Source organism: Oryzias latipes, chromosome 13 (assembly GCF_002234675.1).
Source record: "Oryzias latipes chromosome 13, ASM223467v1".
NCBI lineage: Eukaryota > Metazoa > Chordata > Actinopteri > Beloniformes > Adrianichthyidae > Oryzias > Oryzias latipes.
In genome coordinates, this window is record NC_019871.2 from 12,913,202 (window position 1) to 12,935,292 (window position 22,091).

The window sequence follows — 22,091 nt, forward strand, 5'->3', positions numbered from 1 at the left end:
AATAAAGATATAAACAATAATACAAACGCAATAAATAAAAACTGTTTTTAAAACAACCAATCAATGAACAATTACCACAACAGCAATTACAAACCTAGCAGAATAAATACATTTACAACACACACACACAAAACCCCCTTTTTATTTTATTTATTTTTACAAATTGTGCTCTACTAAAAACAATTTCTGGAGTTTTTATTATGGCACAACCTGCACTTTGCTACCAAATCAAGGTACAGGTGGAACTGCATGATCCAGATCCTAGATTCCAGACCCGCGATTTTGCAAGAACATACAACATTTGCATGTGAGCTACAACACATTTTAACCCTTTATTCCTGGAGATGTAACTGGGTATGAAAAATAGAACATGCTCTGTTGCTCATGCCTATTATTTACATGAATATGCTGCTTTTCTCCTAGGCGGAGTCAGCTAGTTTATGTTAATTGCAATTGGGTAAGCACTTTACTACTGTAAAGGGTGCATATCAGCGCAAAGCTGCTTTTCTCTGCTTCAGAATCCATTGGAAATGTGAAAATTATGTAAATGGTTAAAAAGCAATTCGAAGAACGTCTACAATGGATCTTAAGATCCATTGTTAAACTACATTTTTGATAGTCAGAAGCTATTCTTGCCATCAGGCAAAGCTGGGGTCCAGCTTTGCCTGATGGCAAGAACTATCAAAAATGTAGTTTCAAGTTATCCTAAAAAGATATTTATTACATACACTTCATTTATGTGGCTTACTTTTTTAGATTGATGCTGCAGTTACTGAAGCATCAGGTGTAAAGCAGCACAAAAAACAACTTCCTGTTTTGTAAATGAAGAGGGTCATTTACCGATCTAAGGTGTGTGCGGCAAAGTGAAGGACAGAGCTGCAACAGGCAGCAGACGGGCTGAGGATGGAGGAGAATAGTGAAGGTGCTCCGGATGAGCACGAGTGAGCCAAAGGTTATAATGCTGCAGAAAACTAACGTCTTAAAACTGTGGAGAGTGAATTGAGCCAAGGCAGGAGCAATACTCTAATGGATGATATTCACGAGCCAGAAAAATATAATATCCACTAGAACATTGTGGCTCCACAGTGTACATTTGATAAGGCATAGTTTGCTGGTCTTTTCATGTCACCATTAAATTGGTTATTCCTTATAACTATCACAAAGCATGGCCATAAAATTTTTCAGGGACCCACTGGTGTCTCTGCATGCAAATGAGAAAAAAGAAATAGTTAAAAATGATTCTCTCTTCAATCGGTTTTCCAATGATTTCCTATATGTAATTAATATGTTGTAATGCCATTTGAAAGCTTCCTGCATAACAACACTCATGGCTCATTAAACAGTCAAGCAAACGCTTATTACAATTGTCAGGGGCAAATCTTTTGATTTAGAAAACCACCAAAAAGTCTCCCGATTTGGTGACTCGGTTTCAATCCCAATTTGCTGTTACACATATTTACAGAGTTACAAGGTCTTATTCTATTTTCTCCATTTTGAGCGATACAGCATGGCAATTCTCTAGAATCAATTTGTGATATGTCCCATAGCTAATCTACCGTTACGAAGCGAGGGGAGGAAAATGCTTATCCTTCATCATTTTGTGCTGCACAGCCACAGCCAGTGTGGAGCGGCTGGCACAGAGAAAGACTTCCATCAAACAGATTTCTGCAGGCACACCAACCAAGTTTACCACGTGATGTGGTGAGCCTCTTCCACGCCAAGAGGAAGTGAAAGAAATGACAAAAAATGGAACATTTTCTGACAGCTAAGCAAATTTAGGAAATGTTTTCTGCTCTTTGCTTGACTCACCATTTTCTGTGTGGCCCCCATTTGAGGTTGTTTTGACCTTTGGTCCGTAACATTGAAATTAGCAGAGGAACTTTCTTCTTTACGTTTTCACCACATTTCTTTTTAGTTGGATACTTTTTCTCAAAATTTTAAATTTTAAGGGAGTTTTTAAAAATGCATGGTGGTTAACTTGATACAAAGTTGTGGATTGTTGTCCCTATAAGGAGCTTAAACAGTTATCTAAGTATTTTTTCAAAGTTATAAAATGAAAAAAGTGAACAACTCAGAAAATACGTCTTAAAGTTTTTATTTTATGCTTACAGGAACTACTGGAAAAAAAGTACTTTTTTCGATAAGTAAACAGCAAATTAAAGGCAAACATGAACTCACAATAGCACACATCTCAGCATTAACAGCATACCACAAGGATTTGGAGACACACCCGAAAACAAACCTTTAAGAAATAGGTGACTGTAAAAACAATCCCATTTTTTGTTTTCTTTCGGGCAGCTTTGTTGATGCTCCAAAGCTCTCGGGCGAGTTCTGCTCTTTCTCAGCAGATGGAATTTGCATTGCTTACTTGACATTGTTGTTTAGCTGACTTTTGAAGTGCTCAAGTACTTTGGGTGCTTTCCCTCTGATTACTTCCAGTCTTAAGATTTAAAAAGGCTGAAGGGATGTCCTGCCAGAGAGTGATGGAGGAATAGTTCCTCTTCTGGGGTAAAAATTAATTAAATTTAGGTTTCAGTCTCAGACTATTTTTCTGAATTATTTTCCTGTTATTTTAAGTTCTGGCATTTGTGTTCAAATTCTTACAATATCTTGTCTGAGGATCATATAGTTCTATCACGAATGGGACCACTCACATGGATAAAGCTTTAATTTTGAAGTGAGAGGTGTATTTTCTGAACCCAAAGGAAAAAGCACTGACTTCATTCTATTTAATGCCCAACAATAGAGAGCATCATGATGTTCTGAACAAGTAATGCCTGAGTGATGGTCACAGTCTACTCGCAAATATTAGTGGGGTTCACTTTATTGTGAATTAAGACAGACTTTCCACAGACCAAACAGATAAAGCGGACAAAATATACAATCCAGGTAAGTGTTGTGCCTTAATAGTGGGGGAAAAATGAGTGAACCTGAAGAAATACAAATTATAATAGGGGGAGAAGGTATTTTGAGGGTTAACACAATGTAGTGCAGGTGCTTTTGAATACCCGGTAGTCAAAGGACCTGCAGGACTAGCTGCTTTTCTCTTGTTCTGATCAGTACCGGTCCCGGCTGGTGCCTCCCTGAAAGAGCAGCTGTTGTGACTGTGAGATTTTTCTGGGCGGTTTGATCTGTTTTGGTCTTTGGTTCGCTGTTGAGAGCACTGCGTGTGAAAACAGACCAGACTGCATCCAGGTGTGACATTTTTCTGCATTCCACCCCCAATCCGCGAAGTCCAAGGGACTGTCGTGGTAAAAAAAAAAAAAAAAAGGAAAAAAAGCAACAGACGTTTCATTATTTATGCTCTGACTGAAGTCTATTTGACATAAATGCTAACCGGTGCATTGGAACAATCGGGAAGCTTTTGGGATGGGTTTATATTAACCAATTAATAGAAAGACATGATGTCATCAAGAAAATATAAAAGTATTCTTAAAGCATAACTTTGAAAACTTTGCAAAATAATTCTATTCTGTATTTCAATTCATGTTTTTTTGTTTTGTTTTATGGATGACTCAAAGAGTTAGAAACCAACCAAATTCACATTATTACAGTGCTTTCTAGCTTATACATTTTTAAAAGCATAAATGTTCCTCTCTATTGCACACTCATGGACACTGTTTATTATTCAACCCTACACCTTGACAATTGCAGCAATAGAAACTGTTCATATGTCAAAGCAACAAGACTGGGAATGCTTCTTTTCATACAGACAGCTGCATGGTCTTCTGCTGCATTGCATATGTGTTCATCCATTAAGAAAAATACTGCAACAATGGCATGTGTCTGTCATTGCCAGAGTGCCGCTGTGCGCTGAACATATGAAGATGGTATGACTTTCATTTGCTGCTCTCCCGCTGCCACAAAATCCCTCTGGAGAGACGCAGGGCTGCTCTGCACATGCTTCCAGGTGTGAAACCAGATAAGAAAAAAATGCTGAAATTACCTTCTGCACCATGGCCTCACTCTGTGTAGCCTTTAGGCTTCGGTATTTTCAGGCATCCAAGCCACTCATCCATTCAGTTTGAAGTGACTTCCATCATTGCAGACACTTCGAAACAGATCACAGCTTGAAAGACTCACTGGATACAGAGAGGACATTCTTCACGTTAAAAAGATGGAGAATTTTTTTGTTCTACTCCATTGTCGGAAGTCTGGGAACTGATGTTCAGGAATCGACTTACAATGTCTGACTTGCATTTGTTTACATTCCTCTCCAATGACCCATCTGATAGCCCAGCTACCGTCAGAGTCGAGATGGTTAACAGTATTTCTCGCATTTGTAATTTTCATTAACTGTGATAAAACTGGGCTTCTGATACCACACCAAGGGAGGGAGATAGAGACACATTAGCATACTAACTTGAAAACACAGCTGTCTCAGTGAGAAAATCTAATTTGACAAATTAGCGGATTTGCGGAAAAACAATTTTCCACAAAGCTTTCAAGTCCCTTATATCTCTTGAGCGGCCGTGCTTGTGCCCCAATTTTCCTGCTTTGTTCTCCTTGTACCTTTGTCTGTCTTTCTGCCCATATTTCGAGCCTTTTCCCCAGTACACTTATGGGGACTCCTTTCCCCCCCCCTTCATCTAATTCCAGGCTCATCCCATGCCCTCAACGAGGCACATGTGATTCTGATGAGCATCTCAGCTGGTTTTGATCTTTCTTATCAGCTTTCCAACAGACTGAGCTGGAAAATAATGAATTCTTCGTTTGACTCTCTTCGTCTGTCACGCTGCATCACTCCACCATTGTGTCTCCTTCTCCACTTGCTCTTTCATATTTCCTCGCACTGTTTTTTCCATTCATCTTTCCCTCTACTACACCCCCCCACCCCCCAATCCTTGCACCCAGAGAGAGAAGAGGTGCTGATGACTTTAATGGTGAGTTTTAAAAACACATTCACTCTCAGGGCTTCTAATGCTGCGGAGTTTCTTGCCTAAACGCCCATTACTGCCAGAGCTCCAGCCTGTGAGTCTGGGAGACATTTAGGCACATTTCCTGTAATAGCATCTGTGATAGCCTGTTTCTCCCCTTTCCCATGGGACATCTGCAGTAACGATCGCGCACGGTTCATTTAAAACATACTGCAAAAAACTGAGTGATCACAGGCTGCAAAAAGTCAAAAATGTTAATGTCTGCTTTGAAGTTGGAAGCAGCAGCAGCATCAGTGGCACTCCAGCTCAGAGGAATCTCTTACTCTCACGCAAATTTAGGATTGCGTCATTTCAATTTTGACTCTGAAGGCCTGTTCACACCGGGACGAATTTCGCCGGCGATTTTCGCCGACGTTTAACGCCTCGTGACTAAACAAAGGGCCCCAATGAGAGTGTGCACACCGACGCGAAAAAAACGCCAGGCGTTAAAGCGTCAAAAAAAAAAACGCCTCGGGTTCGTTTTTTTTTTTCGACGCGTCGCGTCGAAATCTACTCGACCAATGAGAACGGCGCTTTTGCTCACGTGTCTGGAGCTTCTGAAGTTACAGTAAAACACAACTTGGGGGCGCTCAAACAAAACTGCCTTGCTGAGCACACATACCAGCGAAGAAGATAGACGCCAAGTAGCGTCTACACACAGCCGCGAAGCAATAATGACGGACATTCTAAAACATCCCCGAACCAAGCACCAGTTGGAGCTACTGGTGCTTGAAATATTCATGTTTTCTTTGTTTGATTCTGACAAGCGTGTAAATACTTGCTCTCTTCTTCTGAGTGAAAAGCGACTTTAAGAAGCGTAAAGTTGCGCAGCGCCACCTTGTGTACAGGAGTATTTCTGTTTTACATTAAGCGCCATCTAATGTCAGGGAATGAAATTGCATGTTCACTCCACTCATCGTCAGCGAAAATCGCCTGGGTGTGAACACAAAAAATGTGGCGAAAAACGCTGGCGAATAACGCCTGGCGAATATTCGTCCCGGTGTGTACGGGCCTTGAGAGTATAGTTCTTACTCTTTCCGGTGAATTTGGATTTCATGTGATAATTTGGGCAATTAAAGTTACAAAGATATTATGGTATATTACTACACTTTCTCCAAAACTTGATAAATTGATTCAAAAATCTTTCCTAATGTAGCATAATTTTGCACATGTTTTTAACTTTTGATACTTGATGAAATTTTTGCTATGAAAATTCCTGAAACAGTGTTGTCTGCTTTAATAATATAGTATTATGTTTTATTCATATGAATGGCTTTTATAAGTAACATAAGCTGCATATATTTCAGATGACTGATCTGCATTTGCCATGTTGATTTCTAAAATAGTTATTTTTGACGTAATACTTAAGTAATTCATCTTTGTCATGTGCTTTATCGATATCTTATGATTTTTAATTCTGTCTGATAAAAACTGGGAACCGGATATTGATAAATCATGTAATAAAATGGTTACAGTATAATCGGGGTGGGATTATATAAGTTCGCTTCCTCCCACTCCCTTTCAAGCAATATTTATTAATATGTCTAATTATCCTAAGTTTGATTAGTTACTGTATGAATGTATAACTGATGTTTATATTGCTGTTGTGTATTATTTCTACTTAATTGCTTGAAATAAACCATTTCAAATCAAATCAAATCAAAGATCTAGTTGAAAATAAAAATGTATCATTAAAATCTTATTTTAGTAAGGTTTTTGTAGTAAAGAGCAAGTTGCTTTAGCACATTGCTACAATACTGCTAACCAAATCTGCTGGTTCCTTTCGTGTCCGAAAATCTTCTTTGTTTTCTCTCCAATTAAATGATTACCATTTCCTGTAAGCCTCTGTTAGAAAGCTGCACAGACAGATATCCATTAGGACAATGACAACTTTTAAGGAGTCACATATTTCATGAACTGGGCTAAGGTTAGGGTTCTTGTCAGCTCACTACCAACACATTTTAAAACCATTAAGACATAAAAATACAATCTACGAAGTTAAAAATAATCAAAGTTCAACTCTGAGTTTAAAAAGGGATTGACTTTTAATTGTTTATTGGGTTGCTTTAACTCGGAGGGGCACTAACAATAAAAGATAAATAGGATTCAAATGAAATCCACCCAAAAATGTTTCTCCAAAAACTGATCCAAAATACATCCCAACATGTATAACCCCAGAATTGGGTTGAAGATCTAACCCAAGTGTTTCAGGAGTGAATTAAGTCCTGGTCTTTTTGTGTTCAACAGCAAAAACACAAACATTATGATGGAACAATGTGGGATACACTTCCTTTTATTAAACAAACTAAGCTTCAATGCAGACAATTCGATTTCTCATTTGCCGAAAAACAAGAGTGCATTCTGTCACGCTTGAAGACGCTCACTCCTTTTTTTAAGCAACTTCCGTGTTGTTTCAGGATTTCTTAAGAAGGCGTAAACCTCAAAGTCTGATTTCAACCAGAGGGACTGTTTGCTGCATGCCTCTCCCTTTATCTCTTCCCCTACTTCCTGCTTAACTCCACTGACACATTTTGGCTTCAAATGCCAGAGTGCTACAGTCCAAACACTGTCTGTTCTCTGCAGAGGGATCTGTGTTGAGCTCCACTTTTTGGATGGGTCATTTTCGTAACGGAGTTTGCATGTTTTCACTGTGCCAGCTTGGATTTTGTTTAAGATAGTCCTGCTCACTGGAGATTGTGAGCTACACATGGTTGCCCGTGTTTCTGTATTGGCCCAGCAATGGACAAAGAAACTATGAAGACAAGCCTTGTTGGGTCCCTGTGCTTTTCAAAGACAAGAATCGCAAGAACAGAATTTTTTGCAAGATAAAAGTCGAAAACTTACGAGAGGTTTCTCTACTTTTATTACTTTTTCTGGCTATCCATCTCCAGTTTAAAAAAATACAAACAGCATACTTGTTTAGTTGAACTGAAATACCATTTCAGAGGGACTTTCACATTGAACTATTAGGTCCTTTTCAGAGTTTGTTTACTTGTAAAGTCTGCTTTGTCTGGCAGCTGCAAAGGTCTGCCTGAACTCCAGCGTGGGGCAATTAATCAAACCCTGGTCTGCATATCAATGAGCATGCTGGTTTGTTTGCAGGTGAACCCTGGTATGGTTCAACAATAGTTTGAATGCAGATGAACTTCACCACAGACAAAAGAGGGGAAGTCAACCAAAGAGAAAAAGGCAAGTCCTGGGGACTGTCCCAGAGTGAAAGCCCCCTCAGGCTGCATTCACACTGACAGATTTGACCTTGCAGTAGTTTTTGACTGGTGAGAAAAAGAGAGTAAACATGGCAGAAAAATGTCTTAAATAAACATGGTCTGATGTGGCATTTATATGTAATCATATGTTTAGCTAGACTTTTTCTTTCTTTGTGTTTTATCCTCATCTGCATTTCCCAAAACAGCCCCCAAGTGAGCAGCTTTGAAATGCGGGATTCTTCCAAGCAGATTGGTCTGCTTCAGTTTTTGGTTCACTTTTGAGAGAGTTGAGTAAAGCAAATTTAACTAGAAAAAGTGTAAAACATGTTAGCATTCTGTGCAGATTCAAAACAATTCAATGAGTTATCCAAGCCTGAAAGCAACCTATGAGTTCGTTTGTGGGCTCACTTAGCAACTCATCTACCAAGATATTTGAGAATCCAATCACCCTATTTTAAAGAATGACCTAAGGTGCAATGCTTATGGGAAGAGAGACATTTCTGAATCTAAACTAGATAGCCTTCGTGACTGTTAATTTTTATCCACTTGGGAAAACTTTTATTTTTGATTAAGTATGGGAAAATGACAGACAAAGGCTGTTACCGCGCTTATACGATGGTCAATTATAAAAAGAAATAAATATTCAATCAGTTCTTAGTACTTTGTTCTTGTCATTCTTTCGGTTTAGATCACTTTTTTTAAAACAAAAAACGGGCTATTTGTCATGTGGTGTGGCGCGTTGTTGCAGTAACATGACAACGTGCTGTGCTGGCACCAAACTTGACTGCGGGAGGAAAAGGAAAGCAGAATATATATGCAGATTGTCGCGATGGGTTAAATAAAGCATCAGTTCAGAGAGAAAGGTCACCTTACTGCTTGTTTTTGTCCAGATGATGAAGTTAAAGTTTGTTTTAAAGCAGCCACCGCAGTGATATACAACATTAAGGCTATGTGACTGGAATTTCTTTTTTAGGTGTGCATTATTACTGTGGATTATCACTTTTTTAATCCACACCCAACAGCCAATCAGAATTGAGTATTCACCCAGACCATGGTATAATATCACTGTTAAAAACCTGATCATGAAAAGTTGTCAGTTTTTAGACTGAAATGAGTAATAAAGGATCCAAAGTACAACAAGAACAAGCACGATGACAGGAACTTAAATACTTTAATAAATAAACTTAAACATGAACAAACTGTGGAACAAGATCAAACAAAAAAAAAATGGAGTGATAATAGCAGATGTTCTGAAAAACAGAAACTTGACAGACAGCTGTGTTTACTTACCAAATGAAACCAGGAAAGCCTGTGAAAGGGGTTAAAACAAGCCTGAAAACAGAACATTACCAGAACAATAAAAAAATAAACCAAAAACTAACCAAACAAAGGGCACTCTTCTTATAGTCCTTCAAATTGAGTGGTATAAATATTTTCTGAATGTAGTTTAGTTCTGGAAATTCATTTTATCACTCCAATGACCCACAATCATATGATAGTCCCATTCACATTGGCTTGACCTTAAGAGAAAGGTCAGAAAAGTTAGGTTTGCTCTTTCAGTACACAGTTCAGACACACACACACACACACACAGACACATACACACAAAGGTCAGCCGCCTCCAGGGGCTTCTATGACTGCAGCTGTGATCAACAGGCTAAACCTTGTGACCAACTCAACATGCAGCCCCTGCCTCACCTTCTGTCCTTCTTTAATCTCCCTTCTATCTCAATTTTCCACTCACTCCATCTGCATTTCAGATATCTTCCGTCTGTCCACCTTAAATGGCAAGACATCATTTAGCTGTGTAGGCTTACATGGAGAAACTGACTTTTCACTAATCTGATCAATTCAGCTGAATGTCACTTGCATTTCAAACCAAGTAGACAGAAGGTCAGTTTGACTGCTTTGCAAAAATACCACTTTAATAGATCTTAAAATCTCAATTTTCCAAGTCAGATTTGCATGTGCAGGAAGATTTTCGGCAATAATTTGTAATTTTTTTGGTCAGTTGGCTGATGGTGTGAAGCTAAATCCAGAAAATACATGGGAAATATTTACTTATGCGCTTTTTTGCAGCAAAGTTTTCAATCTCTCACATTGTTTTAAAAAGTCCCAATTTGGATTCTGCCTTTTAGACGAAAACACATTTTACTTAAAAAATAAAATCCTATTTTTTTCATTTTTTGAATCTTTTAAATGTCTGTGTTATCTGTGAAAACACACACAAGCTGTTTTCAATTATCTAATCAAGACTGGTAAAAATATCTAACGAACACATTTCAAAACATGTATGTTGCACTAAAAATAGAGTGTTATGAAAAGTTATTAACAGATACACACATCACATCCTGATGTGTAACATTCTCACTCAGACCATCCATTCAGACATTGTATGTTCGGTCTCAATAGCATGTCGAACATAACATCTATATCATGGTGAAGGAATAATACAATTTAAAAACAAACATTTGTACACATATATTTCTTAAGAAATAGTGCCAATTTGTGGATGCACAGATTATGTTTAAAATGCTCTTCTGAAAGTCCAATGTCTTTTTATCTGAGCACAAATCCAATTGTGAAAGAAGGCTGTATGTTTTGCTTCCAGGGGAGAAAACAAATCTGTCACTGAGGAAGGTCAATGTTGTAAATGTACTGCTGTGAAAACAGAAAACCATTTTTTATCATGAACAATGGTAGTCTGATGGTAAACATAGAGGCCTGATACTTGGATTTGATGGGATAAAGCACACAGGGGCTGCAGAATTCATATTTTAACCCCTCATGTGTCCAAAATTATTGGGAACCATAATGTGGAAAGAAAAAGCAGTGCTCAGCATTCAAAGTAAGGACATCATGAATGATCAGAGAAAGTCCTGAGAGTTCCAGAAATAAGAATATAAAGATGAAAAAAGAATAGACAGGATGGTTTTAAGTCAATAAGTATGCGTGTTAATATCGTGGTACCCTGGATGCCATATATCCATCTGGCCTACCCAGCTACTGTTGGGCGCCAGCGAAGTACACCCTGGACAGTTTGGAAGTCCATCACAGAGCAAGACAGAGAAAGACAACACGTACACTGAAGGAACAATTAGAGTCCTGGCTTTCTTGCCATTAGACGACAGTGCTAACCACAACACCCCAGTGCAGCACTCCTTTTGTATGCTTAAAAAAAGACCCCCCCCCCCTACAGTTCAAAAGAAGTAACGTCTGTCAGATACTTTTATCAAAGAAATAGAATACAAGGACACAGAAGCTGTCATTGCTCTCATACTAATCTTCACAGAACTATTAAACATTTTAACTGTCTCCCAGACTATTGACCACACAATTCAGACATCAACATAAATCTGTGTAGATGTGGAAACTGGAAAACAGAAAAACCCTCAGTATAACACTTGATGTAATTAGCCCATTATGGTGGAGGGGTGAGACAGATACGGCAAAAAAAAAAGGCAGCCCAATGACTCAAGATCCACCACATACGTATTAAATACATTAAGACAAGACATTTGCCTTGAAATAGAAACTATTCTTCATTTTAGGAATAAACCAAATCATGGAGACAAAAATGTTGATTACATACAAGATATTTCCCCACAATTGCTGGGATCTCCGGCCAACAATGACACAAGAATATGTCAACAAGCCAAACAATCTAACGGTCTAAAGTTTCTGATGAAAAAATGTAAATGTAGGATCTGAATGCATAACAATTTCAGTTATGCAGCTCATGAATAAATGTGTGCATTCAGGCACTAAAGTACAAATGTTCCTAGAATTCTTCTCAACACAATTTATAAAGGCAGTAAGTATTTTTTTTAATGTACAATCTAATTTCCACTTTCAGTTTCCATCATGAATAGATGCAGACTCTCCCCTGTTTCATTAATATAATATGAAAACAATATAAGACGCGTAATTATGAAACCAAGAGCAAAGACAAAACAGTATTATTTATGATTTGTAAATTACATATTCAGGAAAGCAAACACATTTCTCATTTAAATTTGAGGAAAGAGTTTATAAGTGTTAAAAATAGGAAGTGTACAGCAGGAATGGAAAATCACAGGTTAAGTCCCCCCCCCCCCCCCCCCCCCCCCCAGTGTGAAAGCGTCTTTGAGCATGAACCTGAACCTCACCCCCAGTGTAAGGAAATGCAGCTTCCATCAGTAGCTGCGCTTACATTTGCAAAACATCTTTGATCGGTTTAAAGATCGGATTAGAATTAAACTGTTTACATGGGCCCAGAAAAACCTAATACGATAATAAAAAACGTTTACATATCCGCCACACGTTCAGTCAAATCATTTGGACATGAGAACTCTTTAAAAAGCCACTCCTCTGCTTGGAGACAGTCCTCCTGGGAGACAACGTTCAGAGCCGCCGGACGGACTGTGGTGCGAAGTCTCCTCCGGAGTGCACACACCTTAACAAAGCACCCTCCCCTGCCCGCAAACACGAAACTACGAGTCCAGCTGCTCTGCGCAGAGACATGCTTCGCACGGGTGGAGCAGATGACCGGTCCTGCGCTTCTCCAAAGCTTTCTCTGGAGCGCTACACCGTCTACTCATGACATAAAACCAGCGCAGTAGTGACCCACAATCGGAATAAACTGTTTATATGCACCACAATCGGATCAACAATCGGCAAAACCCACCTATTTTGATTGGAAAGAAATTTTGATCCGAATGAGTCTGATCGGGGCAGAGTATTCCAAACGGCGTGTTTACATGACGCATTTTTATTCTGATCAGGCGCTGTTCCGATTACTTTTGTCCATGTAACCGCAGCTGAGGTGTGGGTGGGTGAATGGAACTGGGACTGGAAAACTCCTTAGACCTTCAAGGAAAGCAGAAAAGTGCCAAATAAGTATGCATCATTTACCATTTCTATATATTTACATTGAAACAAATATTTATCCCAGTAAAACTCAGGCTCAGGATTGTTTAAAAAGACAGTTAGCTCCATTTTTGTCTGCAGTGTATGAAAGCATGTCTTATGTGTTGACTCATTCAGCTGTGGTATCAGTTGAGACAAACACAAATTCCTTCTTTATGACTATAATAAGAGGGTTTTGAAAGGAAATAAGGGGTTTTCAAGAGTTTTGTACCTATACATACTTTTATGTGGAACCTACTGTAGTATCTCTAAGCCAAACTTGGATTTTAACATAGAAGAGCATCTGATAAATGAAAATGGTTGTGGACTTCGACTCCATCCTGTTGGGTTCAGAGGATTGATGTAAGAATAATGGGCACTCACTTCAGAGGAATGCCGTCTTAAGGTTCGAAAACCCTTAAAAGGCCGTATTGATGTTGCATTTGTTGCAGCAGTCTTTTAAATTAAAGTATTACCAATTTCATTTTTTTAGCACTGTGATGAACAATGACATGGTTTCTTCCTTTATATAACTTTTTACAACACCCAGTCCGATTAAAACCACATTTTTAGTGTTTTTAACATGTTCTTGTGACATCTTTCTCATGATGGAGGACACATACTGAGAAAATTAAGCTTAAAATTGTTTTTAATAATATTTCTATGTTTAAATCATTATAAATCAGGAGCAGATGAATGAAGATGGGAAGTGAGCTCCGGCTTACTCCGCTCCACCAGTGGCCCAAAACTCAGAGGCGGATTTCTGTTGAACTCCTGCAGCTCTGTAGACTGCATGTCCTAAAAAATGACATTTATTTTTCATTTTAGCTAAAAATGGCATACTCTGAATTAAAAGACCACTGGGAACACTTTTAAAATAGATGAACCATTCAGTTTTTAACACAAATACAAAAAGAGAATCCACAAAAATAAGCTTAAACAATGCTCTTAAACTGATTTAGTGTTGTCAAACACTATAATGCGGGTTTAAAATATGTGAATAGGTTTTCAAAAGGAGTGATAGCTGTTTCTCTACTATGTTTTACCAGCAAACACGAAAGCATACCTGCTTCACACAAAGTGCTGAGGACAGGAGCTAATGGTGCTCTTCATTGTAAACCTCTGAGTGTGACCATTCAGCTAAATGAAGTCCACTGGTCTAACATGCAGCTAATGCTTGTAAAAAGCTTCCTGTAGAAACCTCCATTAAAGTGAACTCTGCCACCTTCTCACAGCTCTGAGAAAGAAAAAAGAAATCGAAGCAAAATGTTTCTTTAATGACTTTTGCTTTTCCAAAGCTGAACACAGTCCAGTTCTGTTGACCATTAAAAAATAGGAGGTCTCACTGAGGGGGAATGAAAGAAATACACTGTTTTACGTGGCATCTAAATGGATTATGTTAAACATTTTTACCCAGATATAAAATAAACATTCTTATTAACATGTGTCCACATGTCCAAAAGAGAGCAAAGTAACATATCAAAGTGGAAAATTGTGAAATTTGTTAGGTAGCACCATTCATTAGGCTGTTCTTGCATGTATAAAGACATTCCCATAAGAAATCACTGCAACACAAATCCAAGGATCCCAGACCTTAACCCAATTATTTCAATATATAAGCATTTTGTGATATTAGCCCAAACCATTTATGGCCATGTCTACTACACATTCTTATCTGTCCATTTGTGACCTCCAAATAAAGACAGTTTATTTCATTTGTAAACATTTTAAGATAGTGTAAGTAACTTTTTTTTAAATTTAATTTAACAGAATTATTATGCGTGGTGGAGCCGAGCTGCTGTTGAACATTCTGCCCTGAAATCCCAACCGGATTTTCCTGTTTGCAATAATAACGATTTATATTTCTTTAATAACTCTTTCAATTGCTTGGCTGAACAAATCCAAGCGGTGACAGCTTTTCCACTAAAGTATCCAGCCAGCGTAGAATTAAACATTCCCATTGAACAATAGATAAGGCTGTGGATTTTCTCATTGACTTCCTCAGGTGAAGGTCTATCGTGCTCAGCACAGATCACTGGTTGTCTCAGAGAAGTGTGATAAATGACTCCCTTAGCGTTTGGGTAGACTGTGTGGTGTGTGAGTGAGCGTGCTGGTCTAAACATGCTTAGGAGTGTTTTGCAACAGCTCTATTCAAAAGAAGGAGTCAAAGACTGAAGTAAAATGGAAATTCGAGAGGCTAAAAGTCAGTGTGGCATGATGCAACACGCATATTAACTTTTTGTTATCCCCCTCAACACGCATGGAAATGAAGGCATGCTTCAATGACTGTAGGTCAAATTTCCTAAAAAAGTTTTCCCAAAGACGTTTTAAGAATGTGACGCTTTGACTCCTTTCTTTCTTTATTCGATTGAACATGCAACAGTTGTCTAATATCACATAAAATGAGCACATTTAAATACATAGGTAGTGGTTTCTGTTTTAGCTCTTTCAAAATAAAAGCGTGAAGGAAGGATATGAAGTAGTTGGCTGGCTTTCGTTAATTTGATAATTCCACTAAAACAAGAGAGAAAACTGTTATGCGGCGGTTTTCCAGTAGAAGAAGCTGTTTCAGCTGTCAGTATTTTACACTACAATACACACAGATGAAGCACAGGATAACAGAAGCTTTATGAGGACATGCAAAGGGACATCCCTGGAGAAGAAAGCTCTGACAGCAGCGTGGCAGAGAATGGGACCAAAAGGTTGAATGAATAAACCAAAGGAGGGAGGAGGAGCCGAACAGGAGCCTAAAACAGAGGGAAAGTGACAGTTATTATGGAAAGAGAAGTGAAGAGGCAGTGAGTTACATGTGGGGAGAAAAGGGTGCCAAGAAGTGAAACAATCTATCTTTTCTTATTGGCTCCAAGGGAAAGGACAGCAACGCAAAAATGAACCTCTGAGGCTTCAATGATATGGAGCTGCAAAGCTGCAAAAGAATAAATCAATAAAAATGGCAAAAACTAGTAATATTTTTTTCCAGAGGAATAGAAAAGTTTTGTCTTACGAGTTCAGGAAATTAGCACAAGCACATTCCTTTTTAAATATATATGTTTTCTTTTTTACCAAGTGGATGCCCTTTTAGGCATGTTCTCATTGTGTGTTTTTTTTTAAAGAGGGCCCAAAGGTTTTTGTACACAAGACTACACATGTTTTATCTTAGAGATCGTCTCCATCACTTATTTGCCTTTTGGCTATATACATCATCTTCACCACTTTTTGCCTAACCTGATGAACAGGAATCATGGAGCTTCTCATTACTGATTCTTTTCTGAAACATTGCTTTCCGTTTACACTTTGGTTTCTCATCTTTAGTTTTTAAGGTTGAAAATTATGATATTTTTATTCTAGAATGAGTTGGAGTCCCACCTTTTATTGTATGTTTTTCATTCCAGATGAGTGACAAATTAAGCCCCTTTGGGGACCACAATTACTGTGAAATTACACAATTTCTGCCTTGTGTCTCAGGGGACACAAGGTAAACATGACAACAGTTGTCTGATCTAAACGTCTCTGACATGTTTCATTTATGCATCAAGTATATGTTTGAACTTTCTACCTTAAATCACTTTAGCTCACTGCAACTTTAATTGCTTCCAAATATTCATCCGTAAAGTGAGTAGGATGATTAATGGTCTTTTGTTGAGTACTTGTGTATTTGTTAAATGTCACACTTTTGGATGTTTAGAATGAAAGAACAGCTCATTTAGAGAAAATGCAAACAAGTGCTGAAGTTCCAGAGGCTTCTGTGGTTTTCATGTTGCTAAAGTAACCAGATTACATCTCTTACCTGCATTTGATGCTGTTACAGAGAGCCAGGAGGCCAATGGCACCTTTGCTCCAAAAGCACAAGTGAGCACTCCAGATATTAATGAGTTTTTCCAGTTTGTCATTTTATTTTACAAAGTAATCCCCAAAGCTGCCCCGGTGTAAAGGCTGCAGTTGAATGATCCTGTGTCTCCATTTTTCTGTCTGTCAAAGGTTCTGCCTCCGGCCCTCCAGGGGCCTGTGGAGCAGAGGAGAAGATCATTTACCAGGTGCCAGAAGGTAAACATGACAGCAGCTGTCTGTCATACAACACCTCAAAGTGTCTGATATGCTACATTGAGACAAAAATCAGAATTCTGGACAAAAAGCACACAGAGCTCTGATGTTTCAGAGGTTTTTGATGGTTTTCATGTTGCTGATACTGGATCTATTGGTTCACCTGCATAAGAAGCGTCCAGAGAAGAGGCAGTGTCTGCGAGCTCCTGGACCTCAGCCCTCCAGCCGTCCTCCACAATGCGGTTCACCTATGTGTGAACTCACATTCCTTTTTTTCTTTCTCGAATTTAAATTAAATTAGTTTTTACATTTGTTTTTTTTTAAAGATTAGATTGTTGACTGTTTAGTTGAGTTTTATGTTCTAAAGTACAGTATTTGAATAGCACCTAAGTTTCTTTTAAACTCTTTTCTTGCTTGAATTTCCGATTGACAAATTTTACAGCAATTTCTTGTTTTGTATTTGTTTTTAGAAAGAAGACTGAAAAAAAATGATGGTAAGTCTTTGCTCTTTCATATGTGTTTTTCTTTTCTTTTAATACTTTGAGAAAAAGTCAAACAAAGTCTTCCTCTTTGAATTCCTGCAACATTATTTAACATGACCTGCACTCTTGACCTTGTGTGACCTTAACACTTCTTTGCTCTTCTTTCCTCTCCTTGTTCAGCTTTGGTTCAGCGCCTTCCGCCAGTCTCAGATGTTGCAAAGTGTAAGTTAAGAAGATGCTGGCAGGAGGGAAGCTGAAGGTACGACTCTGTCATTTCCACATTTGCTAGCAGCAGGAATTACTGTTTATGAAATCAACCACAGACTTTTCCACTATAGCAGGACATGAGGTCTTTGGAGACCAAATCCAAATTGTGACTGAGCATGTTTGCACAGCCTCAGTCTGACTGTTAGGATTTTCACGAGAAATCCTGATGTCTTGGATCTGGACATTCTGTTGTAGGCCACAGCTTTCCCTCTGCTGACAACGGGGATGCTGATGGAGACCATGGCTGGCAGCTCTGGCACACTGCATTAGGATAGCCATCAAATCCTCTCTGGTGTCTTCTGCTCCCACCAGCTGCTCCACATCATCTCTGACAGAGTTTTTCTCTGTCAGAGACTCTGAAACTCTGACTCATGGCTCTACATTCCTGCTCCACGAGTGTCTTCGGCTGCTTTAAGAGCTCAGATGTGTGGGTGTAGCAGCCTCCTCAGCCCTCTGATGGAGAAACCGCCACCCTACAGATCAGCCATGTTGCACTAGAAGACTATATGCAGCCTGGGTCCCCAAAGTGACTCTGTTGACTCAGAGTCCATGGACTCTTTGATTATGACGCTGAGGTGGCAGAATTGACCATAAAAGTCAAAGTGGAACGGAAAAGATTTCTGAAGGAATAAAATCTTGTTGGCCTTAAATGTGCTTCAGATGCTCTGTATGTTTGTTTGGTCTCAAAGAAGCTGCAACAATAAGGAGTCATGCAAAGTTCAGGTCCAAAGCTCGGTCCAAAGCTCAGTCCAAAGCCTTAAAATCACAGAAAACTTGATGCTAGACATCCTCCTTTAGAACACAGGTCTGCAACATTCAATACTTAAAGAACCATTCAGGTTCATTTATCACTGACCAAAACCCAGCAGTCCCATTTCACCCTAAAAGAAAAAAAGACACTGCTGTGTATTTTGATTTTTGTTACTATTAAAAGAAACATAAGTTAACTATCATTTTTTTGGTATAAATAAAATATGAGCATAAAGAGAAAATAGCCTTTTTTCTCCAGATGAAATAGTTAATAATTTTTGACAAAGGTTCACATGACTTCCTTTCAAAATAAAAGACACCCTCTAGCTGCAGTGTCTGATACGTTACATTGAGACATTGTGTGTCTATCCTCTGCAGAACTCCACCACACCGTCTGACGTCACCTCCTGCAGGAGATGATTGCGGCCTCCTTCCCTCCTCCAATCATGAGGCTGGGCGGGAATCATAAAAGCCTCGGCAGCCCCTGTTCCAGTGGCAGCTGAATTCCTGAGAGGAATCAGTTTGTCAGCTTGCCCCTGCTGTCGGTCTTGGCATAAGAAGCCGGTGGAAACGGCCTGGTTTTTCTTCTTGCATGTGGTCTTTGTTTTCGTTTATGTTTTCGTGTCTTGGTAATGTCCCTCTAGTTTGAGTTCCACTTTAGGTTTTGTTAGTTATTGCTATAGTGCCTGAGAATTTAAGTTATCTTCTTTAACCCCATTTGCATCTGTCCAGCTAATAAACGGCTGTCCTGGCAGTTTGACCCTACCGGCTTAAATATTATTTTTCTTTATGTTACCTATTTTCTCCCTCCCTTGGGGTGGGATGTAACAGGAATAAACTGAGTATATGCATCACGATGGGATCAACAATCGGTGTGACCCACCTGTCTCGATTGGAAAGAAATGTTGATCCGAATGAGTCAGATCGGGGCAGAGTATTTCGAATGGCGTGTTTACATGACTCATTTTTATTCTGATCAGGCGTTCATTCAGCCAGATTAAATAGTTGAACCATCCCTGGTCTAAAAAACTAATTTGCAGCATTCCTATAACTCTGATTGTGAAAATCTTTAATGTGATTACTGCAGTGGATACTGTCTGAAATGTTGAATTAAAGGCGCTTACTTCCTCAAATGTTTTGTGCTGTTATCACAGTTCACCCCCCCCCCCCTCTCCAGGAAATGGAGAACAAATCTCACACTGTCGGGTGTCTGCCGATTATTGGGACTTTAACTTTACAGGAAATTAAATTAACAGATGTCATCCGTCAATAGCTTCAGAGGAGAGAGGTAAAGTTGGAATCCTTTCAGAAACTCCATTTGTTGAATAATCTCAAGGGTTTCCCTCTTACTCACCAAATGAGCTTTCATTATTTTAGCAGTACAATCGTCCAATTTATTCCCTCTTATTTTTTTTTTTTACAGGATTTTAACTGACAAACTCCAAGAGGCCTAAAGGAAAATGAAGTTTGACTTCTCACCCCATGTACTGAAGAAAGAGCTACTTTCCCAGGAAATTACACAACCTGCCTTCCTCAAAGAAATTTTCTCTGCTGGTTAACATTGATTTAAAATAGTCAAATGACTCCATTGTGTTTTATAGTATTCATGCTGCTCAACTGCTGCAATGACATGTTTAAAGACAGAAAAGCCAAAGGAACTGATTTAAAATAACCCTTGTAAGAAAACATTTGCAGGTCACTGAACAGGAACATAATCATCTAAACCCATTCACCAGAGGCACTGGAATTGCTGGAAAGGAAAAGGTTCAAGAGGGAAAGCTGAACACAAAAATTACAACTAAAGCCACGGTCACACAGCCCTCTGCAGCCACCGTCAAGCAACTTTGTAAACACACATAAATGTGTGTTTAGATGGCTCTACTTTTAATTCATTGGAATGCCAATCGTTTATGGAGAACAATTAATAATAGGTTTTTTTTTGCCAGTTATATGACACAAAGTCTTTCATAAAACCTGGAGCAAGATTCGCGAGATTTGCACCGCTTCGAAAATTCACACCAAGCCATAGAGTATGGTTTATGAAAATGTACAAATTTTTTCTTTTAATAGAACATAAAGGAGGGTCTAGGGTCAGGGATGTTCAGGTTCAGTCTAGTTTAATCTAGCAATTAGCTATTGTTCATATTTTATGACTGATTCTATCTTTTTGGACAATCATTGGTGTAAAGCCCATTTAGACAACTGTGTTATGATATTTGGATATATTATTGGGATATAAATTGAACTGAATTGAATTGAATTGTCAAAATGTGGGAAAAGAAAAAAACTCAGACTATTGTCATAGAAAAAGAAAAGAAAAAGGTTAGACTGCTAAAACATTTCAGGTATATTTCATTTGAAATAGGCATGAAAACCTCAAAGAATCTTGGGAAATCAAGGAATAAATGCTTTTATGGAAAAAAAGATTCACATTTACTCACAAAGGTGAAATTACTAGAAGCTGTGGTGGAGGAGTGGGCGAAAAGAAAAGGAGTCTGGTGTACAGGAATTTTTCAAAAAAGTAACGTTTAAGTGATGGATGTTTTTATACCTTCGTTTTTGACCAAAAAAAAGCGAACAGTTTAAATAAAGACAAACGTGAAATTATTATTTTTTGTTGTTGTTTTTCTTTCAAACTTTGAATGTTCCCATAAAACTAAAGTATTTGTGTGTAGGACCTTTTGTTATTAAAACTCATCGCCTCCAAAAGGACAAAATGTGTCAAAGCCAGCATTAAAGCTGGAGACATTTTATTCAAAAATGCTAATATGACATTTACCTCTGGTTCCTAAAAGTTCCTAAAATTTTTAAATGCACCGATTTACATATGAGCAAACTGCCATGAGTGGAAAAGGCTACTTTACCCAAATTAAGTACCTAAAGTGTACCAAGCAGTGACTGGAAAAGTTTGTGTTAAATTACAGAACAGCATTAATTAGTCTGGTCAAGGCTCCAGATCAGTTAGAATCAAATGTGTCTAGATGGGTGTTTTGGCAACTTCAGAACCATCCATAGATTAAAGGCAAGAGATCAGAGATGAGGAACAGAGGAGACACTCTGCATTCGCTGGGATCTGGGCTGCAATCTGCCTGTCTCAGCAGTGATCCTGCTTAGTCTTCTTAAATCACAGGAAATTAATTACACCCATGGAGAGTTAGATGCCATTTTTCCACCACAGCTCACTTGTAGCTCATGTTAACAGGCTGCTTCATGACATGCACACTCGACACGGACTACATATTGAGAATGAGCAAAAGCGTCATTCAGAAAAGCCATTATTGAGATGGAAGGATTATGTAAATCACATTTACAGTGGAGTAATTATTTGCCGTGTCTATGTTAACCACATAAAGCTTCCCTCTGAACAGTCGGTGGTCCTAGGCAGCCCCACTCTCTTCTTCTCACCTTCATAAGTTGCAGTGAGACACCATGACTAACTTTAATTCATTTTGGCTTCTCATTGACAACTCCTTTTTTCATCCTCCCAGCTGTCCACAGAGGCCTGTCACAATGATGAAATTTAGCCGACACCACAGACATTA

General features: G+C 38.7%; 1 long non-coding RNA gene across 4 annotated transcripts in view; it reads left to right on the forward strand.

Annotated features, from left to right (window-relative positions):
- LOC105355414 overlaps positions 1-21,157 on the forward strand; it is a 43,050-nt gene extending 21,893 nt beyond the window's left edge. The window contains exons 2-7 of one of the 4 annotated variants that reach the window (XR_909833.3): positions 16,818-16,858; positions 16,988-17,053; positions 17,521-17,544; positions 17,713-17,791; positions 17,871-19,837; positions 19,973-21,157. This is a non-coding gene — a long non-coding RNA (uncharacterized LOC105355414). Of the gene's footprint in view, positions 1-16,817; positions 16,859-16,987; positions 17,054-17,520; positions 17,545-17,712; positions 19,838-19,972 lie in introns of all 4 variants that reach the window. The other 3 variants (XR_002291507.2, XR_002291506.2, XR_002291508.2) reach the window with 3 other exon arrangements.
- The last annotated feature ends 934 nt before the right edge of the window (positions 21,158-22,091 follow it).